Raw genomic sequence first — 21,380 nt, forward strand, 5'->3', positions numbered from 1 at the left:
TCACTAGGACCTCTTCTCCAATGTCTGGCCACCGTTTAGCATGAATGGTGACGCTAGCCAATGGAAAAGAGGGGCGGGGCTTAACCTCACTAGTGAAAAATACTCCATCTCATTAAATCTCGCCAGCTCGGCTGCGCATGTGCGCAGTCTTTCGCAGGCCGTGACCTAAAAAGCGGGACTTCTACATTTTGCTAATGCTTATTTGTGTTCTTAATATCTTGGATTCTCCAAAGTTTTTATTATTTCAACTTTCGACCTTCTATAAATACATATGCAACAAAACAAACGATAATCCAACTCCTGCAATCCTTCGAATATATGCTCACCAGGCGTCTCAACTGATCTCACTTGAAATTGCTGTCTCTTAGTTATTTGTTGAGTTACTGTCAAATATATTTACTTAATTTTAATATTAAAAATGAATGTACTCATGTTTATAGTTACAAAAAAAGATCGTATTTTACTCTTGCAAGAACAAACGCAGTTTGAAAGTTCGCTCACTTTTAAGCGCATTAAAATAGATAAAAGTGAAAACAAATGCATGTATCAGCACAGAACATATAACTATTTTGCAATAAATACATTTTAACATCAAATTGCCGGCAATGGCTTGCTTGGTAACTGTGCAAAAATTGCCTGGAAACCCACTGCACTTCAAAAAGCGGTCAACTATAGTCAGCACAATATGCAAAGCAGGATTTCTTAAATTATGTAAACTAAAACGGTTATTTAAATGCATCCACTTTGTTTTTGGCTAACAATTCTGTAATTTCTTTGTGTAATATTCACCAAACACCACTTAGATAATGTTTGCTTTCAAACACGGGAACATTTGCTTTAGCATTTACGGGACACTTTAATGTGTATTAGTAATTAGTAATTGTGAAAATGAAATTATTTAAATGTGACCACCATTTTGTCTCTGGATAGGAAAAGCCTAGTTTTCTAATAAAATAAGGCTTAAAAGACCAATGTCTTGCTATAGGAGAATATTTAATGATTTAATTAAAAATCTCACTGCTTGACATGACTTTCACCTATGTTATGAAACCGGGTTACTTTCTTGTCAAGAGAAAGTTATATCAATTTCTGGCATATTCGTTTTCTAAAATTATCTGGATAATTTGAACAAATCTGAGATGTGTCATGAAAATAAAGAAGTGATGTTAAGAGAAACCAATTTTCGCAAGCAATATTACAATGTGAAGTCTATAGACTGATTTTGTTAGTTAAGGGTCACATTCTTTAAACGTTCTTCCTTGAAAGACAGGCTTGCTCATCAAAATTGCTTCATGGATGACAGTGAAACCACTTTTCCGATTCAGGATAGTTCTTTTCACATTGGTAAATGGCTTTACTTACTCATGTGCTGTCATGTGAATAAATCTTCTGCAAGTGAGGAGTTGGCATTCCAGCATGAGATTATTTTTCGTAACTTGTGCACATCCACAACCTTAACTTTGTTGGGACTTCACAAATATGTTTTCACCCTAACCCCCCCTTCGAAAATGTCACTTCCAGCTTCCTTCTAGAAATAAAAGTAAAAAAGTGCCATTGTGCTTTCTTTGATTTTAATACATGGGACAATATGTACATATCTGCATATTGACCAGTCTAAATGGAATTGACACATTTTTTTCCAGGATTAATCCTAGAATGCTACGATTGGTACACATTTCCAAGCATTATCTGAAAGAGTTTGTGAATTCCTAAAAAAGCAGAAATCTACTCCATTGTGAGTTTGCAAACCATAGGGTGAAGAGTTAATAATGTATTTGAGGCTTAGGTCCTGTGTCAACAAATTGAATTTGGGTGTATAGGTTTGTTTTAATGGGGAATGGAAATGTGGCAAATTACTTTGGGTCCTCTGCCATTTCCTTCTATGAGATGAACCCCATCTTTTAGATCATATATTCTACCAGTGCTGACCATCTTTCTGATGTTTGCCCATCCAGATGTACCCCTCCCCCCGTTAGGCTCCCACAGTATACTTCTTTATTCCACTCATCTTCATTCTGTCATTTACCTCTGGCGAACTTTATGCTTTGATCTCAATGATCAACTAAGTTGACATTGCAAAGCTCTAATGTGCAGACCTATTGTTCAGTGGCTCATAAACTGATTGTATAGATTTGTTGCAATTACATAGATTATGAAGAATGATATTTAACACCATGAATCGTTTGTCTCTTCAGTCAGTACTATACCAATGAGAAGAACTTTCCTTTTGGCATTATAAAATTATCTAGACAAGTCAAGTCAAAAATCTTTATTCGGCTTTATATTCAAATTCATAAAAGAGACAAGGATCATATACATAAAAGTGGCATATATCATCCAGAGATATATAAGAAACCATATGAAATATATTGAAAATGTATAATGTTACAGGCAGTATTCTTGGGCTGGTCAACAAACAGCACAAGTTGCATATTCCAATTTTTTAAAATAATTCCAAAGGGCTATTTAGGTACATTTACAGACACATTTTCTTATTAAAAACTGACAAAAACATTTTAGCACTATTTAAAAAAGCAATAATAGAGTATAAATCAGACATGCCCCTTCCTGAGAATTGGCATAGCCCTAAAGCCTTTTCAGTATTCTTCCTAGCATAAACCGTCCACATAAGATTGTGATTCTCACCTGGAAAGAGACATTTTAATATAAACAAGGATTGTACAACACTTATGCACATTACTCAGAGATTTAAAAAATGTAATAGCCTCCTGATTGTAAATACCGCATTTTGTAATGTGATAAGGGGCCGTAGAATAGAAGATGCAATATCACATTAAAATTTAAAAAATAACATAAAATGAGTTGTCAACTGTGTTGCCTTACCGCCACATTGGACATCTTGGTAAGTTCGGGGCCACAGATCTGTTTTTGGAAAGACCACTAAATTGTGAATCACTTCTAGGCGTCATCTAGTCAACAAAAAACTGTCATAGGTTTTCCTCACGCCTACCAGGTAGCCTTGTATCCGCTGACCCTCTTGTCTCCATAGAGTACCTATTTTTTGTGGGTTGGATTTTTTCCCATTGTTCTCTACGCATATTCCTTTTACCCACCAGGAATTGTTCGATTTTCTATTTACTGAATTGCAGGATACCATGAAATTCTGAGGGGTTCAATTCTTCCCCTAGTTAGTGCAATGAGGTATTTATGTATTGAAGAGAATGTATTTGATCAAAACAGTCCATGCCCAAGCAATCCTTGATGATCTCCCTGCCCTGGTGAACTTAGTATTCTGCTTTGGGCAGATACCATGCCAACTCATTAATATATTACAATCGATAATGTCCTCTAGATACTCAATGTCAAGTTCTTTTTGTGCTATAAAAGCAGGAACCGAACTTGGCACTGCCAAAAGTCTGCGACGAAAATTGTTTTCTTGGACCTGCAACTGTGAGCTCTTTTCCTTGCCCCATATCGGAGAGACTTACAACGCTACAGAGAGGCATTTGCTTCTGTAAAATGTAATGATTTCTTTTAGTGGCTTGATTCCTAATTTCTTAGCAAACCTAAAAACAGCAGCAATATATTGTACTTTCATTCCCCCGATTTCTGCCCTATTTCTTGGTGTTTCTTGAAGGGCTATTTTGAATGTCTGGTTTGCTCTTGTACAATGGGAATTAAATCACCATGGATCAGCTGGTCTCTTCCCCTTGTTTTTACTGGTTTATTAAACTTATTAGAAATACTTGTAGTTATTACAAAAGGCTTCTACTACTTTATTGTATCTCCCCTCCTCACTCTGTACAGGTAACAAAAAAATCCAATTGCTCATGGATAACCATTTTAAGTAGTTTAGGTTTGTTTACTCTAGTCCATTTAATTGTCACCCCGTTTTTACAAGATAATTTAATATGTGGTGCTATTTCTGTGGCCTCTATTTTATTATATAAGACAGTTAAGGTCAGGGCAAGAACAGCGTAGTCACTAAGTATGGTACTTTCTATTTTGAGACCTTTAACTATCTTTATATCGTTAGCGGAAATCATTATCTGATCAATGGTGTAAAAGTGTCCGTTACCATAAAACGTTGGAATCATAGAGCCCTTTACCCCTAATTCCTGATCAATAATTTCTAGATTGTGTTTACATCAGTTTGTTTACTGATTCTCCATAAGGGTCTTGTGGAAAATGTGATTAGTCAAAGTCAAAACATTCTAATTTACCACAAGATGCACTGCTTTTGTTCTGGCATTTATGAATATTAAAATCTCCTGCCCAAATGAGCATATGATGTGAGCCTATCCTGATTAGAAAAGTGTCTATGCCCTTTCCTAATTCTAAAGCAACCCTACTATTATTGAAAATATTATTGTAAAAATGTATTATAATCACCTCATGCCTTAGATCGATTAAAAAATACACCAATTGATTGTAAGGAGATTTGGTCATAGTTTTCCTAATGTTGACAGAAAATTTGAAATAAGTATTATCAAACATCTTTTGGCTCGCCCGCTTACCGAACGTATTTTTGGGGTTAAAATAGAAAAATAACCATTAATGTGGAAACCATTCTCAGCCCAGGTTTCCTGTAGAGATATAATATTAGCAGATGTAATGATATTTATGCAATCTGGATTATTTAGTTTTGATTTTACCGCCGCCACACTGCAGCTCTTAATTTTCCGTACATTGCCTTCGTTTAACTTTTTCCACCGGTTACTTACTTCTAGAGCTTTTGTGGTTTGTATCGCAGTACTTTTTTCCACCCTCTCAAGCGCCATGGTCTGATCAAGTCAATCCTGCCCATCTAACTGGGATGAAGGTGCAAATCTATTTGCTGTTATGGGAGTGAAAATAAGCATACCGTTTCGAGCCTGTGGGTTGCCCTGATGTCTTTCTCCCATATGTTCAACCCTGCGGGGAATACTACGGGGTTCACTGGCAAAGCAGCTGGGATTCCTGTCCGGTATCTGCTCTGTCTGGAAGGTCTTTAAAGTATCCTAAAGGAAGGACTTCGATTTTACTTGGACCAGTGGGCCTTTCCCTCACGCACTGTAATAGTTTCCCAACAATATATGGTCTATTGAAATTCATGATCACACAGTCCCCTATGTCTTCTTTTTGGCGAATCCACACCCAAGGCATTCCCTTTACAAGTACCACCTCTTGGAACAAATCACCCGTCAAACCCGAGGTTAATTTCGGCCAGTTCACTGTTTTATTAATAGGGCCATATAATCCTCACTACCCTCACTAGCAAACTTTGGCACACCCTTTATTATAATAGTATAAGGGGTACATTCTGGTGGGAGACGGGCGTATCCGTTCACACAAGATTGGTCCTTCCCATTTGTTGTTCCTTATGGACCTATATTTCTGTGTTTGGTGTTAGTGACTGGATCTGTAGAGTGATCAGAAATACGTGACACTAAGTGATTTTCTATTTCAACTTTTTCTGATGTCTTAAGGAACTCTGACCCCCGGCCTGACCAGCGTGTGATTCAGCTATTAGAATATCTGGGGGTGGGACTACAAAATTAATATTTCCCAACTTATTTCTTTCATTCAGCATACTTTTAATGTCTGTGATTTAGGAGGTCATAACATCTAATCGTAACAGAAGAGGGACAATTTCCTGCTTAATTATATCCCTAAGTATTTCTTTGCCACTCTAAAAACGGAACCATGGATGCCTCTCTAAGAGGACAGAGAGCCCCATCTTCAGTGTTGGGATTTGCTTGGCGCCCTACAGCAATAGATGGCTCCTGACCTTCGCCCACTACTACCGTAACTTGACTCGGCTGGGTGGGTTTCTGTGGTCTAGCAGGCTTCCCCTTGGTTTTGGCTCTAGTTCCTCCTAACTTCTTTACTTTTAGGTGGACTTACTTCTAAATCAGGCTCCGGATGTCTCGTAGACTCCATCATTTTAGAAATGTGGGGTGAATCACTTAATGAGGCATATGAGGATCTCAATGAATTTTGTTCCTCTGGATAGGGACCCTTCACAAACAGGATATTAGAGAGAAAAGAAGCAGGTTGCCCGCCACTCACAACTTTTTTCACAAAAAACCTGCTCTATATTTTTAGGGTAAAATATCATGAACATGCCCCGCACCCCTTAATGATGAGAATACTAAAAAGTACTATATACACTCTGCTGTACTATCAGGGTGTTCCAATCCCCTTCCTTTAAAAACACATCAGTCTGTATTTATTTCCTCCACAACTTTTCCTGTGTATATTTACTGGCCACAATTCCTAACAACCAACCACCAAAAAAGTTTGTGAGCAGTGAGGAGGCACCTCACGGAAACAACCGCCAGGAAACTACTGATAGGTACTCATCAGTGTGCTCCACTTATCATCATCGGAAGCCTCCCCACTGAAATCAATGTGAAAAGTGTGCCCAACTAAATTAGTGAAAAAACCTGACCCCCGAGTAAGAGCCACCAAAATCAATTGTCTGACTCTAACACACTTAAAACGAGCTAAACAATCACTGGAACTATTTCCAACTTTATTCACTGCTGTGTGTTTGCTCACATTAAAAACAAAGACCTACTGTAGTGCTTCGTCATTTGATATATGAAGCCAACCTGTTTCATTGCCTATTAATACTTATCAGCAACTTCTTCAGGGCTAGGGGTCAGTCCTCGCCACACTGTGAATTCACAGCTTGATACCTGTGGAACATAGACACAGACAACACATACACAAAAACACTAAGTGACACACATTAGAGTTGCTCTATACACTACAAGGAACTTCTTATTGTTACTGCTCATTGGACAGGAAAACCACAGACATTTATCAGGTGGTTTCCCCCTTATGGCATATATACAGCCACCTGTTGTGGATGTTGTATATTAGTATTCCTGACGGAAACGTGGCTTGCCACAGATTCCGACCCTGCCCTAGTAACAGCCCTCCCTCCAGGCTTCCAAAAAACCCGGCAGGACCGTCCTAAGGGGAAAGGAGGCGGCCTAGCAATCATTTATAAAGAACAGTTTCACTGCCGAGTTACTCCGGAAACAATCCCCGACTGTGAGAGCTTAGCCTTCAGTCTCGAACTTCCTCCGAATAACTGCTTCTCAGGAACACTAATTCTAACTAAGCATTTCCACAATCATCTTCCTTCGATTGTGGCTGAACGCGTTAGCACTACATCTAACTTTACTCTGTTAGGTGACCTCAACCTTCATTTCGACTCTGCACTGGACCATACAGTCACCACTCTCGTAGATGACCTAGCTGCCTTGCAACTAATCCAACATGTCAGGACCCCAACTCATGTTAAGGGCCATCTGCTGGACCCTGTGTTCAGCAATTGTGTAGACCTTGTAGTCGGACCACAAATTCCCCTCCCGTGGACGGATCATTTATTGGTCCCCTTCACCTGGACCACACTTAAGCCCCCACCCACCAGACCCACGATAAGACTCGCCAGGGCCTGGTCACGCCTCCCAGTTGACGAATGGACCATTAAGCTCGCCAGCAACCAACCCCTTCACAATGAGGATCCTTGTCTAGCCAATCAGGCTTATGAAGATTGGATTACACAAACCCTCGAAGTTACTCTCCCTAAAAGTAAAATCACGCAGAAACGCTCCCATAAAACCGCCCCCTGGTACTCAGAGGCTCTTAGGGAAAAGAAACGCCAATGCAGAAAAACGGAAAGGCAATGGCGTCTAGACTATTCTCCGGAGGAAAAAATTCGATACCGAGACTTAATCAATGACTATAAAACAGAAGTCAAAATCGCCCAAGCTGCATACTTCTCTAATAGAATTATTCTGGCCAAATCAAAACCCAAAGAAATTTTCCAAATCGTGAAAAAACTCACTAATCCTCCATCCAGCCTGCACGAGACAAAATCAACAGTCCATTGTAATGACGTAGCAGAGTTTTTTCACCAAAAAGTCAACAAAATCTACTCATCCTTCCCCCTCCCAGCTACCATCCCCTTAGCTCGGGCCAAAACAACTATGGCACACCCCCCACCACAGCCTCCACCCACACTGGATCACTTCCCCCGTCATGATTTGGCATCCCTAGAATCCGTGGCTCGGAAAGTAAAAGCTGGATCCCCTGACGATCCAGCCCGCCAGATATCATAATGTCAGCATCCCAGATCACACTGCCAACCATAATGGACCTCCTGAATGTATCCATCACTTCCGGCACTGTCCCTCCTGTCTGGAAACAGGCCATGGTCCGAGCCCTGTTAAAGAAACCCAATCTGGACCCCTCAGATTTGAGCAATTACCGGCCTATCTCCCTGCTCCCCTGGGTGAGTAAAATCCTGGAGAGATATATTAACCTCCATTTGGTGAATTTCCTAGAAAACTACCAACTGCTAGACCCCACCCAGACGGGTTTTAGACCCAAATACGGAACTGAGTCCGCCCTCCTTATGGTCACTGAGGAATCCAGAAAAATCCTAGATCGAGGAGGATCAGTGGCAGTGATCCTCCTCGACCTTAGCGCGGCATTCGATACGGTCAGCCACGACATCTTGCTGAACCGTCTGTCTAGCGTCGGAATAAAGGATAAAGCCTGACTTTGGTTCAAGTCCTTCTTGAAGGACAGATCCTTCCAAGTTTTCGATGGTGAGTCAGTGTCCACCAGCAGACCATTGAGGTGCGGGGTCCCACAAGGCTCCTCTTTAAGCCCTGCGCTTTTCAACATCTATATGAGGCCACTGGCTGAGGTTGTCCGTTCTTTCGGGATTAAGATTATTTCTTACGCGGACGACACGCAGCTGGTGGTCTCATTGGCGCAGGAGACCGACACGCCAATGTTAGGCGGGCTTAGAAAGTGTTTAGAGGAGGTAAAGAGCTGGATGTCCTCATCATCCCTAAAACTAAATGGGGACAAAACGGAGCTGATGCTCCTAGGCCCCTCCGACCCCGGTTTTTTCAACTCTTTGTGGCCCCCCTGTCTAGGCACTCCTCCACTACCCAAGGATAACATCAAGAGCCTCTGGGTGTGGCTGGATAGATCCCTTTCATTTAACATCCAGGCCACAAAACTCTCGGCTACCTGCTTTGGCCTTCTCAGGATGTTAAAGAAAATTCTCCCCCTCCTACCCATGGAGGCTAAGCAGGTAGCCATCCAGGGTCTGATACAGTCCCGCCTAGACTATAACAACGTCCTCTATCTTGGTGCTCCAGATTACACCTTGCGCAGACTTCAGATAGTTCAGAACTGTGCGGCTCGCACACGGCTTCAGCTTCCACGCAGACAATCAGCTAAAGCTGGTTTGACCAGCCTACACTGGCTGCCAGTGCGTCAGAGAATCCTCTTCAAGGCCATGTGCATTGCCCACCAGGCCTTTTGGGACACAGGCCCTATGATCACCCGTGACCTTGTCATCCACTATCAACCCAGTAGAAGTCTCCGCTCGAGCCAGGCCTTCATGGCTTCCGCCCCAAGAATAAAAAAGACTAGGTCTGGCGACAGGACGTTCACCTACAATGCCTCTCCCCCTACATCTTAGAGCCAACCCCAACCCCAACCTTTCTTCTTTCCGCAAACAGTTAAAGACATTCCTATTCAACTCTCCCCATTAATTCTCTGCCAGCAATTCTGCCAAGCCACCTCTGTTGGCTCCTAGCGCTTGGACGCCCCCGGGCAGCAATCGCGCTTTATAAATATACCTTTCATTTCATTTCATTGTGTATGCGTCCACTTATCCCACTGTCTTAATGCCAGTTGCTCAGCGTCAACCTACAAATAAAATACATATTTACATTCCCTTTCTGTGATGACTCGTATCTCTATAGCCGTTTTGGGTCAGATGAGTTTACTACAACATGTACATGCACTCCGCATTCAGATGGGGTAGCGTGGCTTGTCTCTCTGCCAACGCTAACACACAATTCACCCGATCTGTTCTCACGCTTTCCCCAAGGGGATATCCATTGGTTTTCACCTACACTGGCCATTTCTATCATATCACTCGCTCATCTAAAAACGGGAAAATAAAGCGGTCACTATTTCATAACCCCCCACCCGCCGCTTAGGAATTAATGTCATGCGGCCATTCATTCCTTCAGGCTCTCGCTTACCGGACCTCTACTGTAGCGTTCGGTTCACTCACTCCCCGCTCTTTCGTCTTCTATTAGGCGACATGTTTAAATGTTCCAATGCGGGCATTCAGGACACGCCCCTCCCGTTCCAAAGAGTTCTGATCATGTGATCCTCATTGTGTGCACCATCTTAGAGTGGTTTTCTTCGTTCCACTTCACTATCTCAATTCAATGGCACCATTAATTTTGCAAATGCTACAAAATGCAACACATTTAAAACGCCAACGATTTGGCTTAGAAAATAGGGTTTTTCTGAAGAATTAAACCAGTATTTACAAATATTTACAACCCAAGTCTCTTCAAACACATCTCTAAAATGCTGTCTATACTTGGATACCCATCAAGTTTTACAGGGGAGAAGTTTGTTCCTATAAGTGATATATTACATGGGCTATGGACACCACATACGATTACTCCATCTAGTGCGGGTGCCTCTATGATGGTAAATTATTGCAACCACCCACACAACAGCATTGTGAGTAGTGTCACAAGATTGACCTCACCATCAGAGTGGTCAACATGAAAGTACACATCATTTTTGTCACTCAGTTCCTATAACTATGTGTGTGCTACTACCTTGTTCCACTCAATGACATCATTCAAACCCTGTCAGTCAGCCCGTTCCTGATGGATCCATCGAGCTTCCTTGGTAGTCAGTCTATTCTCAATGCTCAGTGCGTCTCACCATACTTTTTCTAAGACAACCCATTTGATATCTCTATGATGATGTTTCTGTTCTCGATAATGCTCCACCAAGCGGGTTGTCAATTTGCTGGCCTTGATGGTACTCAGGTGTTCCTGAATCCTGATCTTAATCTTTCGGGTTGTCAAACCAATATAGTGAAGGCCGCATGGGAATGTCAAACGGTTTATAACATTGGTGGTATTACAGTTGGTACATTTGTTCAAATACCACGTTCTCCCGTCCATGGTTTCTGGATAGGGAACCAAAGACTCAGAGCCAAGGCCTAATGAAAGTTGTTTCTCGGTCAGGTCTATTACAGCATTTACCACCCCAATAGCCCTCTCTAACATGTAATCAATCACAGTGTTTATAACCGCAGAATTCTGGGCATATGTGGGCCCCATTATCTTTCTTTTTGCCATTTCTATTATATAAATTACTGATTATATATTACAAGTGGCTAGAATTACTTATGTGTATACTCACAGCAAAACAAAAAAACAAAAACGACAACCCCACCCCAATATAAAAAAATGCAAGAAAAATTCTACTAACCCCAAAAAAACAAATAAACTCCCCTAGTCTGGATACACCAGGAACACCAATCTAAGTGAATATTCTTTTACATGTTATTTATATTACAAGACGCATACAGTATAGGAGTCATTTCCAGTGTATTAAAGTTGGCAGCAACGTGTTATCATCTTACAACATTATCGCTTGCAATAGTCTAGACAATGTATGGCACCCCGTACCACAATTGGACACAATAAAGCTATAACATTGTGGGGTCAGAATATCTTGTTGATCCGTGTTGTATACAGGAAGGGTCGTGGCGGGCACCATGGCCTAGCCCATGTGCAACCTAATGGGCCAGCCTAGCTGTATGGAAGTATGGGACTAGGAACGTCCATTGCGACAGTGTCATGCTTAAGGAGATATGTCGTGAATGGGTTCCAGATATGTTGAGGGCAGTTCATCAGAGGCATAAGGTCTCAAAAGTAGTCAGCTTTGCTTGGCACTGCGAGACACCAGCCATCCACGCTTTTGCTGTGGGTGCTGGCCTTCGGCCCCAGTGTATCGCTACCCTGCGTTTGGTCAGCAGTAACAGCATTGCGAGTAGGCGGTGGTGCTTGTCCAAAGTCTCCTTAACTTATCCAAGTAGACACAGCCGGTCCGGTAGAAAGGAGTCTCCTGTGATGGAGTTAATCGTCGCACACAAATTCCACAAGTAGTCTGCCACCCTCGGGCATGTCCAGGCCAGATGCACAAATGTGGCATCCTGCGCTTAGCAGCTTAAACACCTTGCATCGCCAGCCAGTCCTATCCTATGGAAGTGTGCCGGGGTACGATAGATTCTATGTACATATTTAAAATGTATCAGTCAATGCCTATAATTGAGGGACACGCGCTCTGTTTGGCCGCAACTGTAAAGCCATTGCTCTGCTGGTAATTCCAGGCCTAAATCTAGTTCCCAGGCCTGACGGGCCCTCGAGATGTCCAGCGGGGAAGCATTCTTTGTAAGGGAGTATAGTCATCTTCATTCTGTTATTTTCCTCTGGTGAACCTTATGCTTTGATCTCAATGATGTAGACATTGCAAAACATTAATATGCACACATTTTGGTCAGTGGCTCATAAACTGAATGTTTAGGTGTAAGTGTCTTGCAATTACATAGATTACGAAGAATGATATTCAACACCATTAGTTTTTTGTCTCTTCAATCAGTAGTGTATCAAAGAGAAGAACTTTCCTTTTAGCATTCAAAAGTTATCTCGTCTTTAGTCTTTACCCATGTGATTACTCAAGAAATTTTCACCTAGATTTGATATTCAGATAGCTGAAATATTTATCTGTTCGTAAAAATCTTTTTTTAACTTCTTCTTATTAGTTTTGTCAATAATCACATCAAGCATTCTTTCAAAGATTTGCATTAAAACAATTACAAGTGATATATACAATCTTATAAGGAATGAAGTTCACCAGTATGTCAGTTAACAACCAAAGCTTAAATCAGCATTGGCAATTCTGTTTCATTGACTAGTAAGTAGTAGTTGTGGGGCTGTTATCATACTTATAATAAATACCTCTAGGGAGGGCCTCTTCACTCTCTGCTTACTGGTTCCCTGCTGCTTTGCTGTCTCCCTCCCACCTCCCATCCCTTGTTTCCTAGAGTCCCAGTGGATCATCATCCAGTGCGGGGCATCCTCCCTTGCCATGCCTGGCCTTTCCTTCATACTTATGTGTGCCCTAGCTGACCTTACCACTTGTTTGGCAGGTTTGGGGGGCCGCTCACATACCTTCATGGACTTCTGGCCGGACTCCCATAGATACTCACTTGTCCACCCTCAGTTTATCTGTTCTCCCAGCGCTTGGCACCATGCCATCACTTTGCACATAGCTCCCCTCCACGTGCGACTGTGGCAGCCGCCTTTCACGTTCAATGCCGTTGGTGTTCGCTGCTGCCTCGCAGTGGTGGTTGTCTTGTAAGAGGTTCTTGACTTGCCACAGACAGTTTAGGACGTAGGACTGCATTTGTTCTTCCCAATGTTTCGTGCTGTACACCCCACTTGGGTTGCTAACTGCTCACTACCTGCCTTATCCCTTATCCTTTGATTGTCCCCCAGAAGGTTTCTCCCTTTCCCCACCTCCACTTAGTCCTGCCTTCCCTGACTCCCATCCTGTTACCAGCCACCTCCAGTTCAGACACTTGCTCATCCTCATATTGAGTGGTATTCAGACAAGAGATCGAGTTGAAAATATCGAGCTGCATAAATATCAAGTTTTATTATTGTGAAACAGAAATATTGCGTGTAAAAATATTGTTGACAAAAATTTTTTTTTTAAGGTAAGAAATATTGGTTTTTACGTTTCTTTGTGTGTTTAAATAATGTTTTGATTGTATATTTATTGTTTGTGTAATTGTTGTCAATGTTTTTATATATACTTTGTAATTTTAAGTTATACTTTGTAATTGTAAGTTACTTATATTTTTAATTTACTTGTAAAATAGTAATTTATAGTGTTGTCGTGGGTTGTGAGACTTGTAGGGGTACAGGGTAGGAAGTTATATAAGTATAATTAATGTATATATATTTTAAATTATTATTAATTATTTATTTGCTTAGTACGTATGCAAATTGTGCAAATATTATTTTGTAAGTTAGATTTTAGTTGCGGGTTGTTAGGTTTGTAGGGGTATGGGGGAAGTTAACTAAATAATTGATTCATTATTGATAACATGACAAATTATTTAATAATTAACTGCTACTTAATTATGTAAATTGTGGACTTTATATAATTGTTAATTTATATTTTAGGTGCGGGTTGTTGAGTTAGGGTACCTCTAAAAAATTGGCGACCTCTGTCCTGTACCATAAACGCTGCTGAAGGTGTGAACAGCGGACTGCGAAATCAAACATAACCTGGCGATTGTTCGGGTGTCTCCCGCCTCTGGGCTCATATAGGTGCTAACTCGGGCCTTGTGATGGACCTCCCCTACCCCCGCTGAAAGCCCTGATTATGCTGCATGACTTTGCTGACCTCCCTGACCTTTCAATGCATGTCAGATTGTTACTATTGAAGGCCCTGACCATAGCAAAGCTCTGTTTACTGCACAAGTGGTGCATGCCCACTCTGCTCACCCAGGATGAGTTGCTGACCAAGATATATAAGGTAGCATCCTACAATAGGGTTGTTTACTGGAACCAGGACAAAGAAGAGTTGTTTGAGCACATCTTGTCCTGCTTCTTAAACCTGGGAGAGGACACACCTTCCCCCATTGCTGAACAATAGAGTTGCCCTTCACCCCTGTGACTATGTGCCGATGAGTAGCTCCTGTTTCCCTGCTTTTTTCACCCAGACAACATGGAACTCAGTGCACTATGCCGTGTAGCCTGTCTATGACACTCCTTCCCACTTTTCCATAGCCCTACCTTATCGCAATCCTATTCTACATAGCCCTTCCCGGCTCAGCCCCATTCTGCCATCCTCCTCCCTCGGGCACCTCAATTGAACTCATGGGTCCCCCATGGCCTGCCCTCATTCTATCAGCCCACTTCCTTGTGACCTGCATCATGTGAGAGGCCTCTCTGTTGGATGGCAGATTCTACTTGTGTAGTGCACGTGGGGTGCCTTGCCCACTCTCGGCTAGTGGGGTGTTACAGCTTACATTTCATCATGTCTTGTTTCCCACTCTGGTTCTCTCCTTTTGATGCTGATTTGTTGTGTTGCCTCTTGTCCTCTGACCACCTGGACATCCGGTGAGTGGTCTACTTCTAGCATGAGGTTGATTCTCTCCTCTCTCTCTTTTCCTGAGCAGGTGTACTTTGATTTCGGGCTTCCTGTGCGCATTATTGTACTACTGACATATTTCGCAATAAAAATGGTTAAAACTTTTTAAAAATACCACTTTTAGAAAGGTGGCATTTCCCTGCCTTAGCCATTTAATGCTTGCAGCCTGCCTCTTGGTACCACAACTGGGTGTAGTTGACAGATGGTATTTGTGTATTCCACATAGAGAGCCACACACAATAGAGAGCTTAGGTGTGCCTGGATGGGCCAACAATGGCAGGATGGGAGGACAGAGGTGGGCACATTCCTACTAACACTTGAGTAGTCTATGTCCTGCCTTCACACAAAGGATTGCATACCCCCTGCAGTTAGTCTAGAGCCAGGAGGGGGGAGGAAGGAAATCCATGCACTTCAAAGTTAAACCTCTAGAAGTTTCTTCCAATGCAAAGGAGGCACCCAGTCTAAATATTAGACCTCAGGCACCAACTCTTCTTCAGTACGCTCCTAGACCTATGAAGTCTGCAGAAGGACTGTGTTGTAACCTACGCAAGTTTAACAAAGTGGTACAATCCATCCCCCCCCTCTCTGCCCCAGCCACTTTGTATCTTCCCCACAGGCATCCCTGGAATTTGTCATATCCCTGTCAGTGTGGAGAGCAGGGTGACAACAATAAAGACGAGTTTTACTTACCATCGGTTCATGAGTCTTCTTTACAACACTGGCGACGAGGCGAAGAACCCGGCGCAGGGGGCCTAGCTGTCACCTCCCCTCTCTGTACTCTCTCCAACCTGTGCTTTGTGAAAATCGTGCTCCGTGCTGATGAGGTGAAAAGTACAAAATTGGGACCTCTGCTCGATGGACTTCAGCCTAAAGACTCCAGTAAGTCTGTTAACATCGCATCCACGTCGAGCTGAGGAAGTCTTACTTCTAATATAGCCTTTAATCCAGAGTTCTGGTACCGGAGTGATAATCGTGATTTAGTGCAGCCCTGTGAGAGGAATTCATACAGGAAGAGGTGATTCGGTGACTAAGGATTTACGAACTCTATGAACTTTTGTGCCATCGTGGAAGAGCTGCTGGGTACTTGAGGCATTCATAGAGGAATTCACTCCAGCGGAGTGCAGAGGGCGCGTAGACTGAGGAAATAGTTATTCTGCGTCTTTTGTCCTGTGTGAAGTGCCATCGACGAAAAGACCCGAGGTGATTTGAGCTTTTGTTCTGTCAGGATCCAGACGATAGCCTGCGCAGTGTCAGCCGGCAAGCTTTCCTGTCAGCGGAAAGGAGGCTGTTCTGTGTGAAGTGCCATTGTGGGAAAAAATAGAGACTCGGGGTGAATTCAGTCGGAGGGCTGTCAAGTTCCAGTGCACAGGAGCCTGCGCAGTATCAGCCGGACAGCTTTCCTGTCAGTGGAAAGGAGGCAGGCGCTGTGAGGAGACACTTTGAGCAGACGAGTCAGTTTTGCGCGCTGTGCGATTAGCCTGAGGAAAATTGTGTCATCAAGGAGCAGGCGCGGAGGCGAGACGCTACTCACTTATCACAGAGGAGTGCGACCTGCGCAGCAGCGAGAGGGAAGTGTGAGACAGGAAGCTGACTGATCTATGGTGTGGAGGAAAATAAAAAAATAAATAAATAAATAAAAAACTACCCGTTTCTTTCAAGGCTGCTGCACTTTTCGAGTCGGAGTATTTCCAGTAAGACATTTCAGAATATTCTAAAGTGGGACAGTACCTACCCAGAAGGAGAAGATCGACTAAATAACGCGGGGATAAGTAAGACTGCCGGCGGACATTTGAGTGCAGTGCTTTGGTGAATAGTGCATGTTGGGGCTTTCAGGCAGCACGCTTCTGGCTCTAAATATAACATTGGTGGGGATTGTAGGGGCAGGCAAACCGTGAATAGACTTATATATTCTCATCTAATGACCTTGTCAGGGTCAGCAGCTGATAAAGCAGAACCAAAGCCCATGTGATCCTTTTGTATGCCTATTACGCATATAGTGTTAGTACATTTTTCTGTTCCTCAGTGATAGGAATTCTACTTGGGGCATGTGAACAAGTTTTAGGAGCCAGGATTAATTGTGGAAAGTAGGCCTTCTCCAGGCATTGTCATTGCAGGCAAGTAGTAGCAGTGTGACTAACGGGTATACCAGAGAAGTGTGGTGCTCTGTACAGGTTCATGTATGGGTTTAGGGGGGTGAACATTGTAATGGTTACAACTGATCGTTAGTAACCCAGTTTAATTAAATGTTGACTTTTGTGACTTTCCACGAAGCAGCGTAGTCATTGGGGAATATCTCTATACAGTTTCCAGGTACCGTGTAAGGACATCTGCAGTTTTCCTAGTTTAGGTGTGAGATGTAATTTTGCTCAGTGTCCTAGGCCATAAAGCTCTATCCCCTACTTGTAGTATTGTTGATTCACCTTGTCCCGGGAAGTTCACTCACCACTTCTTTGTGACGATCTTTGCTCTACATAACTTAGTTCCCTGTCTCCTGCAAGTAATTATTTCTAATATCTGTAGCATCCTTAAGGACCTAGAAAGGTTTCCCCTTCACTTCTACCCAGTGCATTGGTGCTTCTAGCTGCAAACCTTTTACATGGCGGCTTCATCTATGAATCCCCCCCCCCTCCTTCCTAAATGACATCGGCGATCCAGACATACACTGGAAGGATTGGATCAACTTGTTTGACTCATATCTAATAGCCATTGGGGGGGAAAAATTCTCAGCGGTGCGGAAGCAACATGTTTTGCTTCATAATCTAGGAGTGCAAGGGAGGAAAATATATGATACTCTCCCAGCCCCAGCATTGGAAGATGACGAGTTGGATTCAGATGTTTTCAAAATTACAATGATTAAACTAGAGACTCATTTTGGGGACAAGGTTAACGTTGTGCTTGAGCGTCATAAGTTCTTTTCACGAGTGCAGGCAAAGAATGAATCCATAACTAATTACATTGCCGCGCTCCGAGGTCTCACACAGCTGTGTGAGTTTGGGGAGTTGAACGATTCCCTTATTAGGGATCAGTTGGTGAGGTGCACCCATAACCCTAAGATAAAAGAAAAACTTCTGGCAAAGAATCCCTCGTTGAGGGAAGCGGTGGCCATGGCCCATTCCATTGAGCACACCGCAAAGTGCATCCAGGAGATGGACCAACCTAAAGAATCCATGGGTGTGAATAAAATCAAAGGGTTGGTGTTGGAAGATAATAGAGAAGGAGAAGGTTACAAGATCAAACCTAAAGAGGTAAAGAGTGATAAGCCCTTCAGTGTCACAGAAGGATTGAAATGCTTCAGGTGTGGAAGCAACAACCATCTTGCTAATAGTGTACATTGTACTGCACGAAATTCTATTTGTATGAAGTGTAACAGAAGGGGCCACTTCGCAAGGGTGTGTAAGGAAGGGGAGATGAGTCAAGTAAGAATGGTGCATAGCGAAGAGGTACAGGATCCAAACTACGTGTTCTAATAACTTCTTCCCCCCTGGTTCTAGGGCGAGGTACAATTGCATACAGATTGTAAATGGGGGTTGGGAGTTCCATGTCTTGTTGACCAGGGAAATGACCCTCTATTGCCCTTCCACCCGCACTTCGAGGTGCTGTGTTTTGAGGTTCCTCATCCCTGCGTTTTTACTGTTATTAAGTGCCAGTATTTCCCCTCCCTCTGTCCTCCCTTTCCCCTTTTCCTTCCTTCCCTCCTTCTTTCCTCGTTGGTCCATGGGAGATGTGTTGTAACTTAGGCTGGGATTGTAAATGCTCTGTTGGTTCAAAGGGAGATGTGTTGTAACCTACGCAAGTTTAACAAAGTGGTACAATCCATCCCCCCCCTCTCTGCCCCAGCCACTTGGTATCTTCCCCACAGGCATCCCTGGAATTTGTCATATCCCTGTCAGTGTGGAGAGCAGGGTGACAACAATAAAGACGAGTTTTACTTACCATCGGTTCATGAGTCTTCTTTACAACAGACTGCTGTGCTGTTTTACTGCCAGAAGGACTGTCACTCTGCTGCCCTGCTACTCTGCTGCTCTGCTCCCTGCTGCTCTGCTTGCTGAAAAGGATTATTGGACCTCCACCTTTTATCTCACTTTGAAGTTACTCCAAGGGTCAGACAGCTGACTTCCTTTTCTCAGCTACAGGGACATAACAAGCTCCAGAGGTTCCCTGCAACTGCCCAGCTGACCTGCTGCCTGGACCTGCAACTGGACTTGCCTGAGAGCTGCTGGCCACTGCTGGAGGGAGTTCCTGACTTTCAAGTGGTATTCAACAAGTCCTGACCCTTGGTGTGTCTCAACTGAGATCCCCTGACGTTTTTGGACTCATGGCCAACATGAACAGGCCCGTTCAGGCCAAGACTTTGCAGCCAATGTAAGGTTTCTGATAACCAACTCTTCCCGCTACTCCATTGACTGCCACGATAACCGCCAATGCAAATCTCCAGCCCTGACCAACTGCGATGCCGACAGGATCTTCTTGCTACAGCAGCAACTGTCCAGGACAGCAGTCTGGCTTTTTGTGCGACTTTGATTGACACCCGTGAATATATCACTTCTCCCCACGGCCCTTTCCACCGGTGCTGAACTGTGAAGGGTACTCTTTCAGCTGGACTAATCTGATCCATGTATCCAACTCACGCTCCATCACAGTCGGTCTGAGCTTGTGACTTTCTCCCTGGCACGCACAACCTCATAGCCGTGAATAGCACTTTGGGTTTTTTGGCACTAGTTTCACTTAAATCTTTAACATTGTATATCCCCAGTTCTACTGATAGAATTTCTGTCATTTTGTTCTTGATTTACTGATTAAATTATAGTCAATGTTTCTAAATTGGTGTAAGATATTCCTTGTGTTGAATCACTTTATTACTGTTTGCAGTGCTGCATAAGTACTCTACACATTTCTTCTAAATTAAGCCTTACTGCTCTGTGCCAAGCTACCAGGGGGTTGAACACAGGCTAATTTGGGCTTTGCGTGTGGCTTCACCCTAACAAGATTGTGGTTGTTGCTAGAGTAGGGGTTTTCCCCACTCAGCCAGTAACCCAGCTTCTTTTAGGCCCTCTGCAACACATCCAACTTTTGAAAAAGCCTTTAGCTTTGATAAAACACTATTTAATCTGAGCAACACATTTACCTCGTCTTTTATATCTCAGGAATAGAATGTGAAACCTGCTAAAGCATAACTCATTGGTTTGGCCCAAAACTGCAGTATGTTATCCCCTGGTTTCATATCCTGTGTCAACTCTGGTGCCTACAAATCGATTGACTCTATCTCATGCAATCTTCTGCATAATATTAATGATTCAGTTGACAATTATGGGATCAATTGTGAAATTTGTTATTGGAATTTTCAAGAATATACATCATGCGTGAGCTCTCCAGGCTGCTTGGTTAGGAAGAAGCAATCATGTATCCAAAAACCGGAGGATGTTAGCTTTCTGTCAAAGACATATTCCAATTCCAGAGAGTTACAGTGGGCGGCACTATTTATCTAAAGTGAGCATCAATCACTTCAACATCCTGCCTGACTTCTCGGAAGCAGACATGTATTCCAGATTCTGATTCTTTCATCTAATCGATTTAATGCTTAAAATATTCCCATTATGGAGCAGGCAATTGACAGTACATTGCCTGTGTACGGTTAATTCTATATCATGGGCTATATTATACAAAACGCACTACAAAATGTCGTTTAATAGTCTCAAATGTGTTAGATTTTGGTTCCATGAAAACTTATGAAAGTTTACATTTACCGAATGTTGTGTACTGTTGATGTCTCCGCTTGCAAAAGGCAGTAGCAAGATACAGAGCCAGAAAGAGTGGAGAACTGAAGCAAACTCGTCCTTGCATAGGAGAAAAGGGATGTAAGACGATAGTAAACATGGATGACGAGCATAAATGAGGGAAAGCTTTACCATTGAGACAATAATCACATATGCTGTAACTGACAGCAGTGAGTGATACAGTTGGAAATTATATTGTGGGGAGAAGAGGTGAAGAAAGGTTTGGCATTATCAGTGCGAAGGGGATAGATATAAAAGTGTGAGCGAAAAAAGAATATCCAAGAGAGAGAAAAGCTGCAAATGGGAAAGAGTTTAGCTCCAAAGATAGTAGAGGAAACGAGAAGGATAGGTGCTTATCCCCGATGATAGAAAATGGAATCAGGGAATAATGATAAAGAAACATAAAAAAGTCCCAAATACCAAACAAAAATATAGTAACAAGGATAATGGAGTGATTTACTAATCATTCATTAAAAAGCATGATACACTTTCCTCAGATTGTCTTTATAGATTTACTGATACATTAATAAAAGTCAGTAATGTGATTGCACAAGTGACACAGGTTTCTGTCCAGTT

General features: G+C 42.6%; 1 protein-coding gene across 1 annotated transcript in view; it reads right to left on the bottom strand.

Moving 5' to 3' along the window:
- Positions 1 to 21,380, bottom strand: part of BANK1 (B cell scaffold protein with ankyrin repeats 1) — a 2,434,538-nt gene that overhangs the window by 1,811,320 nt on the left and 601,838 nt on the right. The gene's annotated exons all lie outside the window — the stretch shown is intronic.

This window comes from Lissotriton helveticus, chromosome 2_1, assembly GCF_964261635.1.
Source record: "Lissotriton helveticus chromosome 2_1, aLisHel1.1, whole genome shotgun sequence".
Lineage (NCBI taxonomy): Eukaryota > Metazoa > Chordata > Amphibia > Caudata > Salamandridae > Lissotriton > Lissotriton helveticus.